At 31.1% G+C, this 24,179-nt stretch overlaps 1 protein-coding gene across 1 annotated transcript in view; it reads right to left on the bottom strand.

The window, feature by feature from the left end:
• The window catches only part of Hexo2 (beta-hexosaminidase 2), a 72,671-nt gene extending 49,532 nt beyond the window's left edge, over positions 1-23,139 (bottom strand). Inside the window, exon 1 of the mRNA XM_088226900.1 lies at positions 22,884-23,139. The gene's annotated coding sequence lies outside the window, so the exon portion shown is untranslated. The remainder of the gene's footprint in view (positions 1-22,883) is intronic.
• Positions 23,140-24,179: the final 1,040 nt, after the last annotated feature.

Here is a 24,179-nt window from a genome sequence, read left to right as displayed (position 1 = left end):
AAAAAAACAGTTTTATAATTGACAATTCATAGTTTAACATTATAAAACTTTTTTAAAAAATTGAAAAAAAACTAATACGGTTTGGTCGATTCAACCTAATTAAGTGTTCTTAAATGGTGCATCATGCTTCTTTTTGACTCATTGGTGCGAAGCAGACTTGAGTGTAGATCTCTGATCTGGGCATCCCACAAATTGAAGTACTCTCTTATGCTGGAGGTGGTTCAGAGGAAATTTCTGAGGTATCTTTACTTAAGGGAGTGCGGATATTACCCAAGGTTGTACCCGTCTGACTTCATACTGGGAATGCTTGGCTACAATAGTTTGGAGAAAAGAAGAAATGCATACTTGCTTATGTATTTTTTCCGATTGATCCGTGGTATTACGATCAACATAGGTGTAACGGAGAGTATTTTTCTTTATGTTCCTAATGACTACCTTAGACATAGACAGCTTAAGCTATTTTATCTTCCTGCTTGCAGAACCAACATGCCGATGGTAATGCCAGTAGGAAGAGCAATGTCTTTACTCAACCGTATCTCTTCGAATATCGACATCTTTCATATTAGTGAAAAAAAGTTCAGAGAGGATAGCATTCTTTTTCTATAATTGCTGGGTATTTTTATTTTAACATCTTTGTATATTTAAATTTTAGTATTCATTTTTTCGTGTAATGTATGCATTGAAATATTTTATAATGTACATAAACGTTTATAAAATAAATAAATAAATAAAAATAAAAATATCCGGGCACCGGTTAGCATCGTATATCTCCGGACCAGACAAAAAGAACGGGAGCCGTCTGGGTTTACGCTTGGTATACCTAACTTGCTCTCTTAATTTGCCTTCATGTTTCGTATTTGCACACTTGTCGCCGGAGTTTCCGGATCCGAACTGTCGTGGCGTCAAAATTATGATTTAAGGAATTCTGAAACAAAATGTAATTAAAATTTGATCTGAAAAGTTCAATAAAAGTATTAGCTGTAGACGCTGTTGTATCACTTTGTTCAAAAAATGTAGACAAGGATCGGGTTTATGACAATACCTATAAATTGAAGCAAATATTTCCTCAATTCCTAAAACAACCAAAAATGATTGATTTTTTTTTCTTAATCGCGTAAACGAAAATATGAAACTAATTATTCATAGATGGCGCTTTTAATTTTTTTATTGAAAAGTGCCATTTTTACGTTTATTTTCAATGGAAATTTTACAAAACTTGGTTTGCAGAAACTTTACACTACAATGATTGAAACAAATACCATAACAAGATAATTTAGGACCTTTTCGCAAAATGGTGTACAAAACAAAGAATAACTTATAACTGATCTTATTTTTTTTTTTGTACACCATTTTATGAAAAGGACCTAAGTTATATTGTTATGTGTTTGTTATAATCAATGAAGTGTAAAGTTTCCGAAAACTGAGTTTTGTAAAATTTCCATATACATTTTTCAGTAAAAAATGATAAAAGGGCCATCTATGAGTAATAAGTTTCATAATTTCGTTATGAATCACCTTAAGCTTTTGAGGGATGCGTTATTTCCTTAGTAAGGAATTTATAGACAAACGAGCGAAAGCAGTTATCATTAGAAATGGTGACAGTCAGAGTTAATCGTAAAGATAAATTATTATAATGTGACTTGAAAAAACGAGAACAAGAAACGTTGCTAAAAAATCACATACAAATCTAATAGGGTTAAATTCCCGTATAAGTTTACAAATATTTAGATATACTCAAAATATTATATTATGTTTTATTATTGTGCATTGTTTTGTGCAAAATATATCTTCGTCATGTTTATATTGGTGGTAAAAATATCAAGTTCATATTAAGCGTTTATCATTTCAATTCATCCTGTTCCACATTGATATCAATTTACTCTATATTTCTGTTTTGTTTTAGATAAAAAGGTACAGTAGCGGTCGCATAAATTGCATCACCCAATATTTTTAGGTTTTTCAGAAATTCGACGTAAATATTAAAATATTTTTCAAATAAATTTAAAATCAGTCTTGAAATATTTTAATAAGATGATGTACCAGTGGCTCGCCGTTTCTCGTGTGAGGTATTTTTATTTGAAGTGAATAAATATTTGAAAAAATGTATAATCGTTTTGAAAAAAACATTCAACCAGTTTGAAACACATTTTTTTTTGGTAAAATTTCAATAAACATAATCATAAAATACCAAATAATTTAATTTCCAATACTTTGTGACCCCCCCTATGCCTTGATGATGGCAGAAATTAAAAAATACATTGATAAAGTTATTTTTTTAGTATTTGTTTCCAAAGTCTCTTTATTCCACGTATTTTCTAATGTTTTTTTCAGCTCTTGCTGTCTGGGGTTTCAAATGTTGTATTTTAGCTCCCAATAATTTCCGAATGGGTTAAATTAGGCTCATCATTCCCTTTCCGCACCTAGTGGTGTATACGGCATTGCATTAGTACACCAATAGCAGCGTATTATGATAATTGTTTTTGTTGCACGCAGGTAAGACGATCAGTCTTACGGCTTAGGTGCCAGTCCAGGGGACTGTGAAATGTTTTTAGTGTAAAAACAACTGGCGGAGGAAGGATGAAAGCTGAGTGAACGAGGTTAAAATGCGATCTCTAAGACGAATGCTTGGGAAATCAATGTATGACAGGGTTACGAATGATGAAATCAGGCGAGAGTGTAAATCTGAGTCAAGTATAATTGATAAGATTAAGAAAGGGTCTCTGAGATGGTTTGGTCATGTAGAACGAATGGAGGACGAAAGAATGGTAAAGCAATTATATAAAGTGAAAATTAACGGTAACGTAAAACGAGGACGACCAAGGAAGACGTGACATGATCAGATCAACAAAAATCTTAAGTTTGGTCATGTCTAAAGCAGACAGGACCGAAGGGCATGCATGTCAAGATGTATGAATGTGGAAGAAGCTAGGAATATATGCCAGGATAGATGTGTGTGGCGGTCCATTCTCTCTGCCTACCCCTACGGGGAAATGGTGATGGTAGTAGTAATAGTGCAGGTACAATTTTCTTAGCTATAAAGTACGGTAGACCCTTCATCATTTTGATATTGGTTTCAGTCGAATGTCTACTAAGGAAAAATAAATTAATTTTTGAGTGCTTTCAGTCAAAATAAAAGATAACTTATAAAAAACTCACACGAGTCCGCGATCGATAACAGGGCCTGAATATTTGACGATCTCATTTCAAATTATGACCCAATATACTGCAATAAGTCATTTCGGCAACCTATACTTTATACGCCTAAATATTTTATTGAATATACATATTATTCGTATTGAATAATAGCAGTCGCCATTCGGTGCTTATGTACACGTCATGTTTGGTTTTTGCTAAAGAGACTTTCTATCCTCGGGGCAGTGAGCAATAGTGAGATAATACATTAAGCAGCGCCAATGTGCTAATCTCACCTATAATATTAAAAGGATATGCCGTCGATGAGCGTTTTGATGAATAGATATTTTGACAGTTTTTTTGTTATTCTACCGCGTTCACTCGGCTTTCATCCTTCCTCTGCCGATTCCATGTTTCACTTCCATACATAAGTGTTGGGACTAAAACTCCGTTGTGCACTGCCAGTTTAGCTTCGATTAACATACATATTTTTATTAGCCATTACAGTGCTTAGTGCACCGTTCATTTTGTTACCCGCACTCTCCTTTCAACATCTTTTTCTACTCTACAATCTCTTGAAAACATGCTTCCTAGATACAAAAATTGTTATACTTGTTCGAGATTATTCGCTGTTTACTTTGCAGTCAGTAACCTCACTTTCCTTTTCAAATACCATCACTTTTGATTCACTTTTGTTCATCGCCAATTCACTCTCGAGGCATACATTCTAGAGACTGCAGATTTTTGTATAAAACACTTTACCGTTTAAGGAATACACCCGTGTATACTCGAGCGGCTATTACGTGCGAAAATTCCCACACCCGAGATAACTCGGGCAAACTTTACTTGCAGAAAAGACCACTCCCGAACACATTCGGGTGAAAATAAATAATGCTACGAGCCTCGAGGTTTTTTTCTAGTTATTTTTCTCTATAAGGCACTATCAATGAATTATAATAAATAAATATGTTTTTTTTCACGCCATGCACTATAGTATATCAGCTTTAAGTTCAATTTCGGGCTTAAAATGGCTTTTACCAAGGATATAAAGGTATGTTCAGTTGATAAAACCAATTCATAAAAAAAACTTTTTTTTCCCGCATTTTAATTTTTAAATATTTTTATGATTACTGAAGCGGTAAAAACACTGCCAGTTTCGAGGAATTCTGTGGCTTTGCATCGTTTTAGAACATTTTAATAGTACAGAACTACTCCAACTATCCGAACTCCTCGAATCGCTTTAAGAATTAAAAAAAAAGAAATACGATGGAAGAGTCAGTCTGCAAATATTTGGACATACTCAAAACATTGTTGAATTAACTAACTGGTAAAAGAAGAAGTATACAAATTGTAGAATTGTTTTCAGGCGTTGCCAAGTAGGTGAATTAGTTCAGCCGGATGATTTTTTAATTTTTTTTTTAATTTTACAGAAACAAACAGTCAACAATGATATAATAACATTAAAAAGATACGGTTTAAAGACAGACCGGCGAAGTTTTTAAATAAAAATCATACGTATTAAATTGTGGTACAACAAAAGGGTGTGTTTGTGTGTATTTGTATGAGAGTAAATGTAGTAGAGGTGTGTTTGTGTGTATTTGTGTGTGAGCATAATTAAATAGCAAGTGGGAGCGTATCGCACCCAAAAATAATGAGTTTTAATTTATTTTTAAATAAATTAAGGGGCGTGTTAAATATATCAAAAGATTAAAAAAAAAGGAATTTTGGTTAGAGCAAGAACGATAAAGAAAAGAGTGTTGTGCATAGTTAGTGCTACAGACTGGCAGATGGAATAAATACTTATTTCTTGTCACGCGAAAGGGGACATTAAAATTAGTTTTGGAGAGTAGGTTAAAAAACACTACTTTATTTTATAATAAAATATAAAGTTTATATTTGAAGCACTAACTTTGTGATTATTCATTATGATAAAATAAATAAATAAATATTATAATAAAATAAATAAATAAATAAAACCGGTCGGTGAAAAATAAAAATTAGCGGTTAAAAACAAAGTTGACTACTTTATTATTTAATAATTTATATAAAAAACATAATTCAGATATAGTGCGTTTATTTTCAAGGGTAAACATCTATTTTGTTTAGCAGATTGGCTGTAAGTGCAAAAGCGTTTTATTGTTTTTATAATCAAGGATTAAAAAAAAAATCGTTAAACATTTTCAATCCTTTCAATGTTTGTTAAGTATTGTGGGCTCCATACAACGGATACACACTCCAAGTAACTGCGTACTAAAGTGTTGTATAAAGTCTTTAATGTATTTGGTTTTTTAAAGGGTTTTGAAATTCTTAAAATGAAGCGTAGCATTTGGTAAGCTTTTTCGCTAGATGTAATATATGTTTTTTATTTCATACTTAATGGCATCCTCCCTACTGTAGCTCAATCACAAATAACTATCGAGGTGCTTAAAAACATGCTACGCATTTGAGTGATTACAATGAAAAATAATGAACATGCTTAAGTTAGTGCACTCATAAGTCAACGCGTGTGTAATCTCTAAGGCAATGCTCGTGACAGTTTGTTTTTTGTTTTCCTCGTAAGTAAATACGGTTCATTAACGAAAAATCGGGGTTTACTATAAAAAATAATACAATATATTGTATTTGCAAAATAGTAAGGAGTATCAAAATTAAATTACAATTACTATGGCGACTGCTTTTTAGGACATTTGGCTTGCCAAACGCCGGCTAAATGCAATAAATACCATGATAAATCATACAAAAATGAATAATAATAGCAGTTTTGGAATATTTTCCATATCTACACAGGTGAAATTCAAATATGTGATTGCGCAGCAGGATTATTCGTCGCGAAACGTAAATATTTTGACATGAAATATGTAGTGTTCACGGATGTAGCATTGTGATCGCGAATCGATAAACAACCATCGTGAGAAATTGTTATCACGTCGCTTATTAGCACGTCGATAGTTATGTGTGATTGAGCTACTGGAATGATCTCGTTGTCGAGTTTTAAATAAAAGAATACTTACGTCATTGGCAAAATGAATAAATATGAAATACGTGATCGATATTTGAATTAAATTGACGTAATTGATTTGACCCGTTTTCAATGTGTTACCATGACATGTATCAGGTTTTTATTATTATCTGCATATGACATTTCCCATGCAATACGATCGCATTTTGCATCTCTTATGCACAAAGCTAGCATTTACGTCCAAATGTACCTATTCACGTTAAAGTGCATGAAATAAATCAATGAAATGTTCTAGTATCTAAAAACTCACTAAAATATTCACTATGTGTAAGTTAATATATATTTGTATTTATTTATTCTTTTACATTGTGTGTATTCTTTTTTTATACCGAATAATATTCCCTCACTGGGGTGTCCCGTGCCGAGGGAAACGTTTTACAAAATGTGAAACATGCCTAAGATTAGCTATTTAACAAAGTTAACATAATAATAACAATAAAAAAACGTAATTAATCTAATCAACCTAATTATCATTGACATAACAAACAATAAAAAACTAAAATAATCATAAAAAACATAACCAATTTATATAGACCAATAGAACAAATTTCATAAACAGTACACACATTTTACCTATTTGGCTTGATCCACTCATCGATCCGTGCGAAACCCACCTCTACTATCCATTTCTTAGTAGCAATTTTATATTGTGATAACTTACTAATTGTCCTTATGGATAATGGAAGTAGATTGTACACTTTAACCGAGTAGTAGGCCAATCCTCGATATAAAAACCCAGTGAGTATTTACAAGAAAAATATCGTCGGTTATACCGCAATACCGCGTAACTATAGTTTTTTTTGGCAGGGGAATCTAAAAAAGCATGCTGTTATTTTATTTTGTGATTATTTATTATATACGTCCAGAGGGCTTTTGCATTACGGGTATAACATTTTCATTCAAGTGTTTCATGTAATAACAATAAACAGATTAAAAAAAATAAATTATTTAATAAGTTTCTAATTACATTATGCTTATTTTGTTTGATAAACTTTTTGTACATAATGCTAATTGTACATTGGCGGACTTATTGCCAAATAGAAATTTCTTCTAACCATCCAATAAAAAACTTTTATTTTTATTATTCAAGTTACAAAACATTTTCAACAGAAAATATTAAAAACAGCTAAAGATATATGAAAATATAAATAATTATATTTTTTATAAATTAACTTTAATTAATACTATTACTCAACGGGAAAAAGAAGAGGAAAGAGGAAAGGAGGAGAGATTAAGGAAGATGAAGAAAATGTTTCTTCAGACTAATTTAAACAGAGTTACTGTAGTAAGATCTTTGATGGTTGATGGGAGATGATTCCACAGTCAAGCCGCATGGATACTATATGAGTTAAAGAAGAGAGAGGAATTTTGGATGGGTATTAAGAGAGTGCTTTGAGAATAAGAACGAATTGGTAAACCATGAACTGATAAGTGTTGAAATTTTTCACGGAGGTATACAGGAGCGTTAGGACTATGAAGTAAATTGAACAGAAGTGAGAGAGAGTGATAAAAGTAGGTAGGCACAAAATGAATGAGTTGTTTTAACAGTTTTAGATAATTCAATTGAATATGTTTTTTTTTTGGGTGATACCGTGTGTGTTGGATTTTTTCCAGACATTTCGGCTACCATTGCAAGAGCCATCTTCAGGGTAAATCGAATAAAACTGGTAAACGCGGTATCACCCAAAAAAGAAACATATTGATAACAATGACCGTAAAAACCTTCGCACCTATTTAATTAAATTAAGTTAAGCAAAATACAAAAAAGTCAAGAGGTCAAAAAAGCAAAAAAGTAATTTATTTTTTAATTTAAAAAAAACTGACGACGGAAAACTAAACATATTGATGTCTCCAAACACGTCTGACGATAGGAAAATTTACAAAAGAGTTATGTCTACCAGACGCCACAACAAATGAAGACGGCAGTCTTGTGCATCTATTTGGTACTTTCATACAAAAGTATAAAACTGATAACAGTCTCCTTCAAGGAGGGATGATGTCCAGTGTAATATATATTATATTACATGGGCGAACCGTGTATAGAAGCGACTATGCGCAGCTTACCATTATATTTGACTAACCATAAACATGTTTTACTGTTAATTTTATAGAGCTCAGTAGTTAAGGCGCATCAAAGAGTGATTTAATGAATTTTATAACCACTCACAGACCTTCTATGTCTACCGGTTTCGAGACGTGCCCGTCTCTTCGCAAGGACACTATAATTAGTATAATTACTAACGTGCAAATCCCACTATAAATACCTACAACTGCTGCTGCACGTGCTGATAGAATACATCACTGAATGGATAATAATATTATCTGTGGGACACAAAGAGAATGAGATGGTTTCGTCTGAAAACCGGTATACACAGAAATGTCAATAAGTGGTTATATTCTAATTCTTCTTAACCTTCCACGAAATAAAAAATGATCAAGATACGGTGAGATTAAATTTTATCGAAGAAAGTGTCGTAAAGAAAGTTAAAAATATTGAATTGTAAGAGATTAAAAGGTTGTGTTTTCTATGACAGAAAACAAATAAGAACATGCAATAAACAGTTTATTGATGTTATCTGAATTCGTTTATTAAAAAAAATGTAATAAAAATATTTTTATAACTGTAATTGAGATACAGGGCTGGATTTTGCCAAGGTTTGCTAACAAGTAAAATTAATCGTATTTCAGTCTTATTTATATACGAGTATTTAATGATTCACCAGAACAATGAGGATGTTCAGTGGTTTTTTTCAATTTTTTTATTTGTTAATAGACTGTTAAACTAAGTCAAAAAATTTTTTTTTTAATTTTTACATATCGTATTATCGGCGCTACGATTTTTTGAAGTTTTGTATTTCTGAAATAACTCCGCGTGTGACGTCAGAGGTTCATTTCCGCTTATTCTCATTCAGTTCTTCCCATTGGTCCAGAAGCGACAAGCAGACCGGAAATCTTCCATAGCTCTCAGATCATAGGTTGATTCACATGAACCAGTGACGTCATTTAAAGTAGTGCGTTTTTAACAAAATATTTTTTATTATTTTTTCTGTACATTTTCAAGAAACTTTGCGGTACAATTTAATGCTCTAATTTTTATCCCGCGTAAGGAAACATTTTTCGTTTCCAATTTCCCGTAGGGCTGAAGTTCCTCATTGTATGATACACTTGTTTGCAGCATATTATAATATTGTTCCATAATTTGGGACCCTTCTGAGTAGAAGCGCACCCTTAAATAGAGAATGTGCAAAAGCCATTTTTGCGCTGCTTATATCTACAGAACATAATTTATTTATTTCTCAGTTTTAAAATGTATAGGGGTTGTTTGTTTCAGCTCCCCACTAGCTATGATTTTTTTCTTTGTTTAGTAAGGACCTTCTTTTTACATGTATTTTTTTCATTTCATTAAACGATGGTTAAAAAATTCTAATATCGAAAATTTCAAAAAAATATAAATTAGCAAATAACATGCCAAATTAGAAAATGGAACATTAATGCAAATTAGAAAACATAGCGATAATAATAAAAATTAAAGCATAAATAATAAAATATACCGATAATAATAAATATTGAAGCTCAAATATTTTTTAAAAATTAAAATAGGAACATAAATGTTAGTACTTATAATAATAAGAAAATTAAACCAAACATAAATTGCAAAACATAAAAAGTAATAATAATATATCAATAAAAATAATAAGGAGATATTTGACATTGAGGAATTTTTGCAGTAAAAATTAGAGCTTTAAATTGTAAGGCAAAGTTTCTTGAAAATTAATGGAAAAGATAATAAAAAATATTTAAATAAAAACGCACTACTTTGATTGACGTTACTGATTCATATGAACCAACCAATGATGCGAGAGTTGGGAAGGATATCCGGTTGGCTTACCGTAAACGAACCAACGGGAAGAACTAACAGAGAACAACCTCTGACGTCACACGCGGAGTTATTTCAGAAATACCAAACTTTAAAAAAATCATAGCGCTGATAATACGATAAGTTAAAAAGATCAAAAATTTTGGATTAGTTTAATAGTCTTTTAACAAATGAAAAAAAAAAAAAACCACATTGAACTTCCTCATTAAAAGCAACACAACTTTAAGTCATAAAAAAAATGCGCGTCTTAAAACATATTTTTTGTCTTATACTTAGTTTCAATATTTAAGTCTTATTTTATTTTATTTTATCTCTAATTCTTAATATTTTTAATATATTTATATTTTCGACCCCTGTGCAATAATATTTACACACATGTCCACCCTTATTCCAATATAACACCCACTCACCCACCCTCTTACACATTTACACTCACACAAACACACAAGTATGTTTTGTACGTGTATTAATGTATTTCTGCGGATATCTGTCATTGGTTTTATTCTCTGTATATTTTATTTGTTATATTTTTTTACATGCATTATTGTTGATATCCCCAGCATAAAAAAATTTTAGAGGATATAAAAAGGTATTACTTCTTACCCCCTCGCTCAGCAAGGATGCTGGATGACAACACCCTCGAATCTCGACGTCATATTTTCCTTGGGAAACATTTTTATAAGCTAAATTCTGGAAGTATAATCCTTTCTGAAACACTGTTTTACGCACCCAGAACCCCAGAACCCCAGAACCCCAGAACCCATACGAATGCAAGTCAGAATTCACCCATCAATAAGCAAACTCGTTTGCTGAATACGGCTTCTGCTGGCAATATGGACATTGGACACATTAGTCTAAATTGAAATTCGTTATGTTATTCTACCTAATATTTACAGTACATATTACTAATGAGTTAAACAACCCCTAAAGTAATGTTGTCTGCAATTGTCAAATAAATAAATTGAATGGTTCAATTACTGACATATAATATATACACACTTTACCTAATATAATAATATTGTTTTATCTTTTCACTTTTCGCATTTGTATCTGTTTTCCATATTTAAAAAAAATGTCCAAATTAAATCAAATGTTGCATATTTCGGCTGGGAGAGATATATTTTTTGTACCGAATTCAAATATATTTATTATTTTTTTGTATCAGATGGTAATCTATCCATCCTTGAAACTTTTGCTTTCATTTGTACAGTTTCATGTATTATTATTTACTAACAACAAGCGAACCCGGCAATGCTTTGCTATTGCTAGATTTGAGTACTTACTCATATATATATATATTAAATGAACACAATCGAAAGTTTGATATCAATTTTTTTATTTCGGCTTACATAAATTGTGAGTATAGAGAATGTTGATAAATAGGTATACGAACATTGTTTTCCTGTCACTGTCTTGCGTTGCCTCCCCGATACAGTGCGAAAAAGACAACTGCATGTCAGACCTTCTGTTAGATTAGACAAAATTGACGTTACGTTGTCCCGTTTTCCGCACCTCAAAAGTCAACCGATTTCGTTAATTTTTTTAGACAGAGTATCAGAATGAAATTTTCAGTATCGGTACGTTTTGCGTTTTTCAAAAATAGTTATATGTGTTATGTGTATACCGTGCGCCCGAAGACAGCAGATAAAACTGTGTCTAGTTTCCATATTAAACTATTTTTGTAAAATCGAAACGACAGTAATACGTCAATAGTAAATATCTAGTGTGTAAAAATCACATAGTGTCATAATCTAGAGAGAAAATACGGGGGGAATGCGTTTGCATGAAGAGAAGTCGGACTGCGTTTCCGTCGGAAATCGAAGATAACTGTTAACTTCCCATTGTAATCGGGGCCCTGATATAAAAACTCTTATTCTAGCTACATCTAAGACATAGCAAAATTGCGTTCCCTTAAACAATTTGAAAACAAAGACATGTCAAATTACGATATCATTAATCTAAGAAAAAGATAAACGTATTTAATAGATTCTTTATTTATTTCAATCGTAAATATATTTTTTTTTTTAAAGAGAAATACTTGAGTTCTTATTATTTACGTAAATATTTCAATTTTCAGACCAATTCCTATTAGTCGTAAATAACTTGTGCTGGAAAAATGGAAATCGAGTTGTGGTAAGGTGGGATTTGAACGTCGTACTTTTGGCCCGTGAGTCCGCAATACTACCTCTGGATTACAACCCGGTTCAAAAATATATACACTATTCTAATTGGGGGCTATCAATATTTAAAAAAAAATACAAAAGCCTTTATCCATATGAATTATTTCATGTCTAAATGGGTTAAATAAAAGTGGACTTATTTTTTAATTAAAAAAATAGAGGCAAAGTCGGACCCAAGTTTTACTCTGTGTCCTTACATGCAATTATTAATATTTTCTATTACCTACATTTAACATGCAATCAGATGCATAATTAAGTACACGCATCATTATGCAGGTAACAACATACTTATTTGGTCATGAAATCGTATTGCATTGTTTGACATTTAAAAAAAGAAAATATACTTGTTTAGTTCTATGATCAACACAATCTAATATAATATTTACATTTATACGTATTGAATCATTATTAGAATATTCCTAAAACAAAGATTATGAATTTTATTTACCTCTCTGATCATGGTATTTTGCTTCGCTCTTCTCAGGAGAGAACACTTTCCATCCCTCGACATAGCAAATAACTTTTCCGTTCAAGCTGCTAGACTTTGGAATGAGCTACCTCTTCATATAAAAAATGCACCTTCTATAGCCACCTTCAAGAAACACCTCAAACCTTATTATATATCCCCAGAACCCTGAACTCCTTAAGTTCATACTGCTTTTTTTTTCATTCCTTTTTTTTCCTTAGTTCCTCTTTTTCTCTCCTTCCAAACTCATTATCTGATCCCACATTATCTCCCAATTAAAAAACAGTTTTTATTTTTAGTTAATAAGGTTTTTTTAAATTTAATTTTAGCATATGTATGTATCTTTTGATATATATTTATAGTTTTTTAGTACAAAATTTTGACCAATCTCTTCTTTTGACCATTCTGTTTTTTGGTTGGCTGGAAGATATTACTTTTAGCAATAAGTCCGCCAATTGTACTTATTATTTGTACTTAAAGTTTTAAATAAATAAATATTTGAACTGTTCTTTCATATGCGCAAGTACCTATATTTACAACTTATTTTATATTTAAATCTAGTATTTTTTAGTCCCAACATTTATGTACGGAAGTGAAACATGGAACTGGCAGAGGAAGAATGAAAGCACAGTGAACGCGGTTAAAATGTGGTCTCTTAGACGAATGAGTGGGAAATCAATGTATGACCGTGTTATGAATGATGAAATTAGGGAAGGGTGAAAATCTGAGAAAGTTATAGTTGATAAGATTAAGAAAGGGTCACTAAAAATGATGTCGAAAGAATGGTAAAACTGGTATATACAGCGAGAAGGATAGATCTATGTGGCAGTCCATTCTCATTGCCTACCCCTACGGGGAAATTGCGTGATGGTAGTAGTAGTATTTTTTACACATATACTCATTGCATTTCATTTTAAACACACTTACGCAATTCTAATTTTTTAAATGTTTTCCGGCATTTCTTCAAACAGCCTATTCCCTTGTACATAAAGCCGTTCTGGGACATTGCTTTTTATTCATTTTCCAGTATTCTCTTCGTATTGCATATTTATGAAAGAACTCATAATTTTTTTGTGCTTTTTAAATATCTCGACGCTATTCCTTCATTAATTTTGTCAATTTTATTAGCAGCATTGAATTTGATTATTTGATCAATTTTTATTATATTTTTCATATTTATTACAGCAATTTTCAATGAATTATTTGTACAAAAAAATAATTGAGTAGTAAAAGTAAACATATATATTTTTTATTTTGCTGGTGGTTCATCTAAACTGCCTAACTAGTGATAGCTTTCCCGTTGTAAGGCAGTAAATTATGTATTTTATAATAATATTAAAAAGTTATAACAGTTTTATTATTATGTGTGCTTTTTAATTCTCAAAGTAAATAATAAATATACAATAAAAACATAAATAATACCAAAATCTCTATATCCTAAGTCCCAAGTTATTACTAGTAAAACAAGAAATCAGCTTACGTCCTTCTACATCGGACAATTTCTCTGACTCCCTCTAACCAATACATATTAAAAATGTAGTCAACACCTTCCTCAGCCCGAAGTCATGTTTAAAATATTTTAGAATTAACAAAAAAAAACAAACCTTCACGTCGCTACACGTACTTATTTAACTAATAGTATCTTCGAATTTTACGACGTTAACCATTTTTATTATTTAAATATGAAATAAATATTTTTTTACTAATTTTTGTATCTTCACCCAACCTTCCGTAAACCGCGTAGAGTGGAACTGCATGCTTAACGCATTTTCTCAATTTTAGTGACATGTACTGCTAAATCTCAATGCTACAGAATTTTCGAAAAGAGTACGAATGCCACAAGGCACAATAGCCCTGAAAAACTCCGTGTGCATCTGACATCTGAACTTCGACAAAAATAAATTGACTTGTTTAATAAAACAAAATAAAACGCTTTCTGAATATGTTTGCTTTTCGTCACCCGAGACAGCACAATGTACACAGTACACACAAGTGCATTCGTCTGCACGGAACCACTCACCTGCAAAGTGATCCTTCCGTAAATAATTTGACGTATTAGATGCGAACCAATGAACTTAGTTTGGGAAAGGTATAATTAATCTAGGTCTCAAAATAAGCATTACCAAACGTAGGTTTTAAAATTATGTTTTTAAAAAAAAAAACTTTTTTTATTAATAAATTTCATAAAAGGTACATGTTTTATAAAAATTCTATGCAGATCTACTTTTATACATCTAGTAAATGTTATCACTGTAACTCTCAAAAAAAAAACTAACTCTTGTGCTTGGAGAGTGACTTACACTGTTGTAGTTGTTTATTTAAAAGAGTTTATATAATTTTGAATATACGAGTAAAATGAGAAAAATAAAATAAAACATATAATATATAAAGAAAAAAACATAAAATAATAATACATTCATACTAATATTATGTATCTTTTTTGGGTAATACCGTGTATGTTGGATTTGATCCGACGTTTCGGCTACCATTGCAGGAGCCATCTTCAGGGAAAACTGTGTGTTTTATAAAGAAATGTATGTGTTTATGTACTAGTAATTTGTACCGTGTCACAGTCAGCGAATAATAAAAGAGGCAATTGAAATACACAGACATCCAGATAATATAAACAATGACGACGGGCTTAAATTAAATTCAACATGGTTCCCAGCACTACATATGACAAAAACGAATAGATATGTGCCTACTGCTGGCTGCGACACAGTACAAATTACTAGTACATAAACATAATTATTCTTTCCTACAAAACTAGAAATGTGCCTACTGCTGACTGTGACACGGTACAAATTACTAGTACATAAACACATACATTTCTTTATAAAACACACAGTTTTCCCTGAAGATGGCTCCTGCAATGGTAGCCGAAACGTCGGATCAAATCCAACATACACGGTATCACCCAAAAAAGATACATAATATTGATAACAGTGACCGTGAAAACCTTCGCACACATTCATACTAATTAACATTTAATGCAGTTTTAACACGTGATCAGAAAATTTCTTTAGATTTACTGTAAATTTATTTATTGATATATTATGTTTAATTGTTTTTAGTTAATTAGGGACAATATTATATTTTTTTACACCTTTAAAGACAAAGCTATTCTGACCATGACTTGTGTGGAATTTAGGAATTTTAATATTATTTTGGTACCCGAGTGACTTACTAATCTCAAATTCTTTTATTTTACCTTCTTTATAAATTTGTATGATGGAATTTATTTTATAAAGAGTGTATACTGTATGAACCTTAAATATGTTATTTAGACTTTCCGTAGTGAATGTTGAATATTAATTTAATAAAGTTAACTGCAATTGCCTTAAAAGTAAAATCGAAATTTCTAAGCCAAAATATGTATATTTGTACGAAAATTTGGAGTTTCTAAGTAGGTAACCTGTAATTGTTTTAAACAAGTTTCAAAAATAAGTTCCTAATGATATATACGTTTTCGAACAGAAAATTCGATTGTATTTTATGGACAATTGAAGATAACTCTGTTTATCATCATCATATCCTTTCCGCACCTAATGTTGCATAGGGCACTACATTGGTACGCCTATCACGGCCTATCTTGATTATTTTTGTTACATGAAGGAAAGAGATCAGTCTTACGCTTCAGGTACCAGTCCAGGGACCATTAAATATTGTAGTGTGAAAACACCGTTTTCAGTTCCAGTGCTGCAGAGTAGCGTTTATTTGATATTTTAAAATACACATTACAATTTTTTACCCACTAAGTCTAAAGACTTTTCGGTGGGACACATTAAAAATAAAAATCTAAATAACCATGCCGGGAATCGAACCCGAGACCTCTTGAATGGTAGGCAAATGCGCTGATCAGTACACCACGAGGCCCACAAACTGTTTACATCCATTGTTATCGGAGATCTAAGGGAAATTACAATCGGAAGTTATCAAAGTTGTCTTCGATTGTTTATAAAGAAAAACATGTCACTAGAAAAACGCAACACGTTTGGCCTTGATAGCCGTGACGTCAAGAATTGTGATAATGTTCTAAACAAATTTGGATGGTCAGAAACTAGGGGCATTAGGGGCGTGGCCAATGGAATGATCGTTTTTGCGGGAATTCAAAAATATTTTTTATGCCACTAATAATTGACAAAATTTTTTTTTTTTTACTGGACAGTATTACATTGACTTTTATTACTTCAAAATGTAAAAAAAACGTGATAGACATTTCCCTATTGCTATAATCTATAGCTAACTTCGTGGTCAATAGTCATATAATGGTTTTTCTCCGTATAGGCGACTCCATTAGGTTATTACTCAAAAATATTATATCTTCTTTGAAGGCTTTGTTGTCTAGACTAGAATAACTGAAAAACAAAATATTGCTTTATTTGTTTGGATTTAAATGAGAGTCAATGTCTGAATAACTTATGCTAATTGAATACAAATATTAATATATCCTAACAAGTGCTTATTCATAAAATTTCACAGTTCACTTCAGTACCACTTTAAACCGGATTGTTTGTCTTCTTCTTCTTCTTTTGTTGCTTCTACCGGAGGTTGGTGACCATCGTTCTGAATTCATCACGATCCTAGACCAGTCTAATCAGCGCTGCTGCATCCGGCACGCCGAACCACTGTCTGAGATTTCTGAGCCATGATGCTCTTTTCCGTCCCATACCCCGCCTGCCCTCTATCTTTCCTTCCATAATAAGTTGAAGAAGGGCATACTTCTCACTGCGGAATATATGATCAAAGTATGAAGCTTTTCTTCTTTCGACAGTGGTCAGTAACTTCCTCTCTTTGTTCATAATGCTTAAAACCGCTTCAGTCGAGACACAATCAGTTCATGTGATTCGAAACAGTCTTCTGCACAGCCAAAGTTCGAAGACCTCAATTTTGTTCATCGTTGAATTTTTAAGAGTCCAACCCTCCACTCCATACAGCAACACTGGTAATACATAAGCTTTTATTGCTCTCCATCTTGGGCTTAGTCTCAGATCTCGGGTGCACAGGAGTTTTTGCATTTCATAGAAGGTTGATCTTGTAATTTCAATTCTGGTCTTCATTTCAGAATCCGGATTCCACTCGTGATTTTATTGTTTGTCTTCAAGAATTTTTAACCCTGTTACCCGCGGGAAAAAAATAAGATAGCGGACGCAGCTGACACGCAGGTGTCAACTGTCATCAAATGGAGGTGTAGCGGTTGGCTGGGACATATCTTGCGGTCACCGCCAGAAAGCCTCAAGAGGATATGGGGTGCCAGACAATTTTATTAAATATGTATTTGAACATAGTTTTTCTGTCGTTTTATTTTATAAAGAGAATCAAAATGTAATTTTCTGTGCCCGTCCGAAGACGGCAGATAAAACTGAGCACATTTTTGGTTATTTGGATTATCCTAGTTCTCTTAAGATAATTTTTTTAAATATTTATTTTTATTTTATTAGGAAAAACAAAGAACGTGTTATAAATCATAACATTAAATCACTGGTACGGTTTAAAGTAGGTTTGAGGCCTTGGATTAGCATAGAAAGAACAGATAGACACCTTTTTTAATAAAAAATGCATACTGCAAATAAATCCTGTTTTCATAATATCAGCATATGTTAATTTTGTTTTTCTTTTGTTTTTCTTTTCTTTTCTTTTCTTTTCATGATCATGTCATACCATATTTATATGCTATAGTTTTATTAATAATTAAATATGGAATGGCCCACGCTCAGACGCAAAGAAAGTCTTTGTGGGCATTTTTTTCAATTTATGTTATAGCTTAATTTTAAGATGTATTTTTGTAATTAAAATTATATGTATATACATGTATCGAAAAATAAACAAATTAAAAAGAAAAAACAGATAAAATATGTAAATATAAAAAAAATGTACATACATCTAGTTTAAGTTTTTCACAAATATAATTATAGAAAGATCAATTAAGATGTTATAAAATAAAGAGGAAAAACATATTTATAAGACATGAAAAGAGGTTGAGCCGATAATTTGTCACGATGTTTACAGCCAGAAGAATCATATGTTAGTAGATGTTGGCTAATTTTGATTTTGTGAAACTTATTATAACTTCGCCTATACTCGCACAACGCCGCAAAAATTTCATCATCGTTCGCCGTTCATCATCATCCGCTGCCTCCAAATAAAATTGTGTACCCGCAGTGTTCCTGGTCACCAATTCCACTGACAGCGTGAGCTGATCGCCGACAAGGACGAGGACTCAACACCAGGTTAGTCAGTGTTAAAATGAACATAAAAATAAACAACGAAACTCTTAAAGAACTAGAACATGTGACTTACCTAGGACTCACAATAGACAGACAATAAAAATGGACAAAACACATAGACGGACTCAACTAAAGTAATGGCATCACTACATAGCCTCTTCTACAAAATTAAAGATTTTATACCGAGAAAGGAAAAAAATATGATGTACGAAGACTATGTCAAAAGTAAATTGAGTTACATGATCGCCTTCTGGGGAACTGGTAACAAGACAGACATAACAAGAATACAAATACAACAAAATAAAATTCTTAAACTAACATACAACCTTGTTAAAACTAACACACAACAAACACACCAGTTTGACATAAAATACTTGACTAAAATTGAGACCTTAAAAATTGTGCACAAAAAAACACTGGGAAACATACAAGACGACGACATAATATTAGCTAAAAATGCTGACATGCACAAATATAACACCAGACAACAACAACACTATCATATTAAAAAAGCAAAGACAAACACAGGACAGTCAAAAATACTACATAATAGACTTAAACACTACAACGACTTACCTTACTACTTAAAACTTTTACTGGAGACAAATTTAAAATCAATCTGAAAAAGCACATGATGACTGAACTAACTAGACTAGACGAGACATAAAATGACTAGACAATATAAAATTTCTAATGTAACCCTAACGGGTTTTTTAAAATTGTAAATAAATAAAAAAATAAATAAAAAAAGATGTTGACTTTCTCTGGTCTGAGTACATTTCTAATAGATTGTTAGCTGCATCCACTACCTCATATTATCAGTTTGTAGAATTAACTCATTATTCCGCTATCATAAATTTATTTTAAAAAACAAAGGTGAATGAATCTATTTACACGATTCACCAAAAAGAAAACCACTGGATGAAAGATAGGGATTAGGAACCACTTTATGTGGAGGAGTGGAGGAGAGGGAGTTTTATAATATAGTTGTAAAATTATTTATTTATGAAAAAAATTAATACAGAGACACGCGAATGGTAAATATCTATATTGTGTAAAAAAATCACTGCTCTAGTGTCTAAGAAAAATCAGATCGCTTTTCCTCTTAAAGCTGTCGTCTGATGAAACGTAAGAAAATCGTTCGATTTTGCCATTTTAAAATGCCGTTCTTACAAAATCCCGATATTAAAAAACAAAAACAAAAAAAGTTTAATAAAAACAAAAGTTTTATAAGATACACTTGATATCCTTGTTATTCTTTCTTTTTTCTCTGCTGCGCTTGACATGTTTTTATACAATATTTGAGTTTGTCCAAATGCTCGTAGACAAAAGACTGGATTTCACCCCCTCGGGAGTCATTAAGATGTTACACAGTGTGTAAAGTGGCCACTTAAACCAGCCAATGACAGGTCATAAGCCCTGTAAATGCCTAGACTTCCATATTCCGTTATTTAAGGTATTCTCCATCCCTGTTGTAATTTATTAATGTTTTCATACTTTTAAACTTTTTTTAATAACTTTAAATTTTGCTTTTAAAAATAATGTATTTCTTTTCTTACTATGTGTAATTAATTTTGAAGATGTTTTTTAAGTTAAGTTAATTTTTTCTTTTTTTTCTTTTAAAGTTTTTTCTTTCGTTTCTTTTTTGAATCCCTTAGAATATGTATGTATATACATGTATTTCCTTTTTAAAAATGTTTATTCTTGCATTTGAGCATGTTTTTTTTATTCATTTGTTCTCACCTTTTAATTACATTCACTAAGTTTTTTTCTTTATATTTAATATTATTTCCATTTATGTAAATACTAAGAACAAACTTTAAAAATAACTTTTTAACTTTGATTTTAATTTTTAAACTAATTTCATTTGTGTTTTTTTCGCTTCTTTTTTGTATTAGAAAAAATTCAACTAGTTAGTTGATAACCTTAGGATATAATGATAATATAATATGGAAACTTCACTGGTCCATTAGAGTTATGTATAATTTTGTATACTATAAAACTAAATGTAATTACACTGTATGTTTTCTAAATAAAATAAAATTGAAAATAAAAAAAAACATTTTAAAAAAAAGGTTATTAATAAGCTATTTTTTTGATCGGCAAATTACGGTTCTTGAAATTTAGACTACGTTTAGGTTCATTATATATATTTATATTTTTTTGTTTAGTTTCCATACATATATTTACATGGGATTTTAATTACAAAAATACACTTTAAAAAACACATCTTAAAATTAATCTACAACGTAAGGGTATTATGTTCATGGTATAATTGGTAGTTTAGCAGTTTTACATACATATATATTATCGTTTGAACTGACGCTTACGAAAATATCTATGTTTATATACAGAAGTTAACCTTGCGAGAATTTAAAATTATAATTTAAATAAACGCAATCTAAAAATAAATATACCTAGAGAAGGTTTCAATTTGTTATTCTTCTATTGTTCTTATAATTTATGGCAGTCCTCGTTTTACTATTTCAGCCAAAACGCGTGTTTGTATGTGACTGTCTGTTTAAAAATTTGGTAAGGTATCCAAAATAAAGCACTTTTATTGGATTTAATTCTACATTCATTTTTTAAAAATAAATGTGACGAGTTTCGTCTTGTTAGGACATTTTTTAATTTTTAATTTATAAATCATATAACACAAAGTTTTTTACAAGTATAATACGTTGAATTACATTCCCATAAATCAATTAGGATATATTTTAAAAGAACGTAATAGAATTGTGGATGCTCAAATATAGTCAGATGGGTGGATGTTACACAGTATGAATGGCTACTTAAAACAGCTAATGACCGGTTGTAAGCTTAGACTTCCATATTCTCTTATCCGAAATATTGTTCATCTCTGTTGAAATAATCATTGATATATTTACAAAAAATCTCCATCTTAGAACTGACTGAGCCATGTAAGATAAATAATAACATAACATAATGTAATATTAATGTTAAAATACTCTAGGGTTTATATATTCCATAAAAATAAATATTGATGTATGTATAGGTATAAATCTTTTTTTTTTTTTTTTTAAAGGAATAACCCGCTAAGCCTCTATTTTGAGGCTTGTCAGCAGGTGGGATAGAGGGGATATGGAAGAAGGTAATGAAAAATACACCACAACACCCAGACCAATTGAGAAAAAAATCTTGCTTGGATTTTTTTCTTGCAACTGGCCGGAATCGAACCCGCGACGCCAGTTTCACAGATAGCCGTCTAACCAACTGCGCCACGGCGCCTGTCTATTAGTAATAATAATAAAAAATAAATAAAAATACAACAAATTTGTCAATCATTCATAGCATCTTCGCCGTACACTGCGCGAATTTCGCGAGCATCTTTGGCAACTTTACTCCCTCGATTGAACACGAACAGAAGAGATGTGGAAAATGCACTTTTTTGTCTACTTGACATTTCATTCCAAAGACTTAATCAAATAAAACAGTTAAAGTAACGTAAAAACAAATTGTCAGCATCGTGAAACAGTAGCCCGCGCATTTGCCTAAGAGGTCTCGAGTTCGATTCACGATGGTTGACACGAAATATTTATTTAACAATGTGTTTTTATACTAGAACATTTAATATATAATACTGGACAGGCACCTGAAGCGTAAGACTGATCACCTCACCTGTATGTAACAAAATGATCAAGATACCTTGTGATTGGTTTATTAATGCAGTGCCCTATGCACCATAAGGTGCAGAAAGGAAATAATGATGATGAAAGTTTTCTTTTGAATGAAGTATAAACTTTACCATTTTGTTTATTTTTATTTTTACAGATACAAAACTTGTGTCAACACTATACTACATAAATATTGTGTTTTTGGCTAGTAAAATTATATGGTTTTGAGTGACTTAAAACAGGGTTACTTACCCTAGTTGGACAGTCAAAGTTACTGTAAAATTATGTTTTCATATAGGTAATAAGATATATGTAACAACAACAAAAAAACATAAGAATTCTCCTACCTTTAGACTCTTTGATTCATCTTGTCGCTCAACAATATTTACAAAATCACAAAACTTATCTGCGTTTTATTTAAACACATCAACTTATTGTAAGATTTGCCACCAAAACGCTGTTAATATAAATCGGATTCGTGAAAATTAAGTCAACTATTGTCAATATTGTTTATAATCTACGTGAATGTACGAGAGTACGAAATTAAACAGATAACGAACAAACAAGATCGTGTGCTCTCCGCTCGCCGGACGATGAGCTACTAACACTAAATATCTGACTACCGACTATTAACTACGTTACTGTCTAACAACCGAACACAACTTTCAATAAAGTCGTTTAGGTACACATTATTCAACGCCACGATGAATAGCACGTGATATAATATACTTATAAAACAACACCGGTCATAAAAAAGACAATCGAAACATTACGAGTGCAACGGAATCACGAATTGACAAACAAAACATTTCCAAGTGTGGTGTGATCATTTTCCGGAAAGAAAATGCGGATAGTAGGAAGAAGTAAATCTTTGTATTCGTAAATAATAATTTGCTTCTCCACATCTAAATGGTGCATAGGATTCTGCAAGGTATATTGATTTATTTATTCATTCAAAATTTCACTAATTTAAATATAAGTGAACTTATTAAGGCATTTTAGGCTATGCCCGTGTCAAGCAAATAAAAAATACACAGTAAAATTAATTAGAATAAAATATAATGACATGTGATGCAATATAATAAAAATCCAGAAAAAAAGGTATAATTAATAAATATTAAAATTCCAAAGAATACAATTTTAAAAATATAGATAATCAGACATAAATATTAAAATGTAAATAAAAAATTATACAAATTTAGATTCATACCTACATAATCAAATATACAGATTAACAGTATCATTGAAACCAAAAAAATAAAAGTATAATAGTAAAATATAGTTGCATTGAAAAAAAAGAACAATAGTATTATTGAAATCAATATAAAAATAATATAAATATAAAAACAATTGAATTGATAAATGAGATATGTTTTCTATAAACTCATTATACACTGTAGTACGAAATAGGAGTAATCAATAATATGCCAAATAAGATTGAATAAAATTAAATAACACAAAAATATATAATGAAAAAATATCAAAATATATAAAAAGCAAATTTAAGTAAAAGTATGGAAGGAAAGCAGATTTGTCCATTTTGTTAATTGCTAATCTCGACCTTTAAAAAGATTGACAACCTCGTCCCTATCGATATGCAGCAACCAATTATAAACATTTTCCTTAAATACATTGGCACTTGT

This window comes from Micrasema longulum, unplaced genomic scaffold (genome assembly GCF_059751315.1).
Source record: "Micrasema longulum isolate JH-2025_06_02 unplaced genomic scaffold, ASM5975131v1 h1tg000470l, whole genome shotgun sequence".
NCBI lineage: Eukaryota > Metazoa > Arthropoda > Insecta > Trichoptera > Brachycentridae > Micrasema > Micrasema longulum.
Note: the sequence above shows the minus strand (reverse complement) of the source record. Positions and strands in the feature narration are given on the sequence as shown.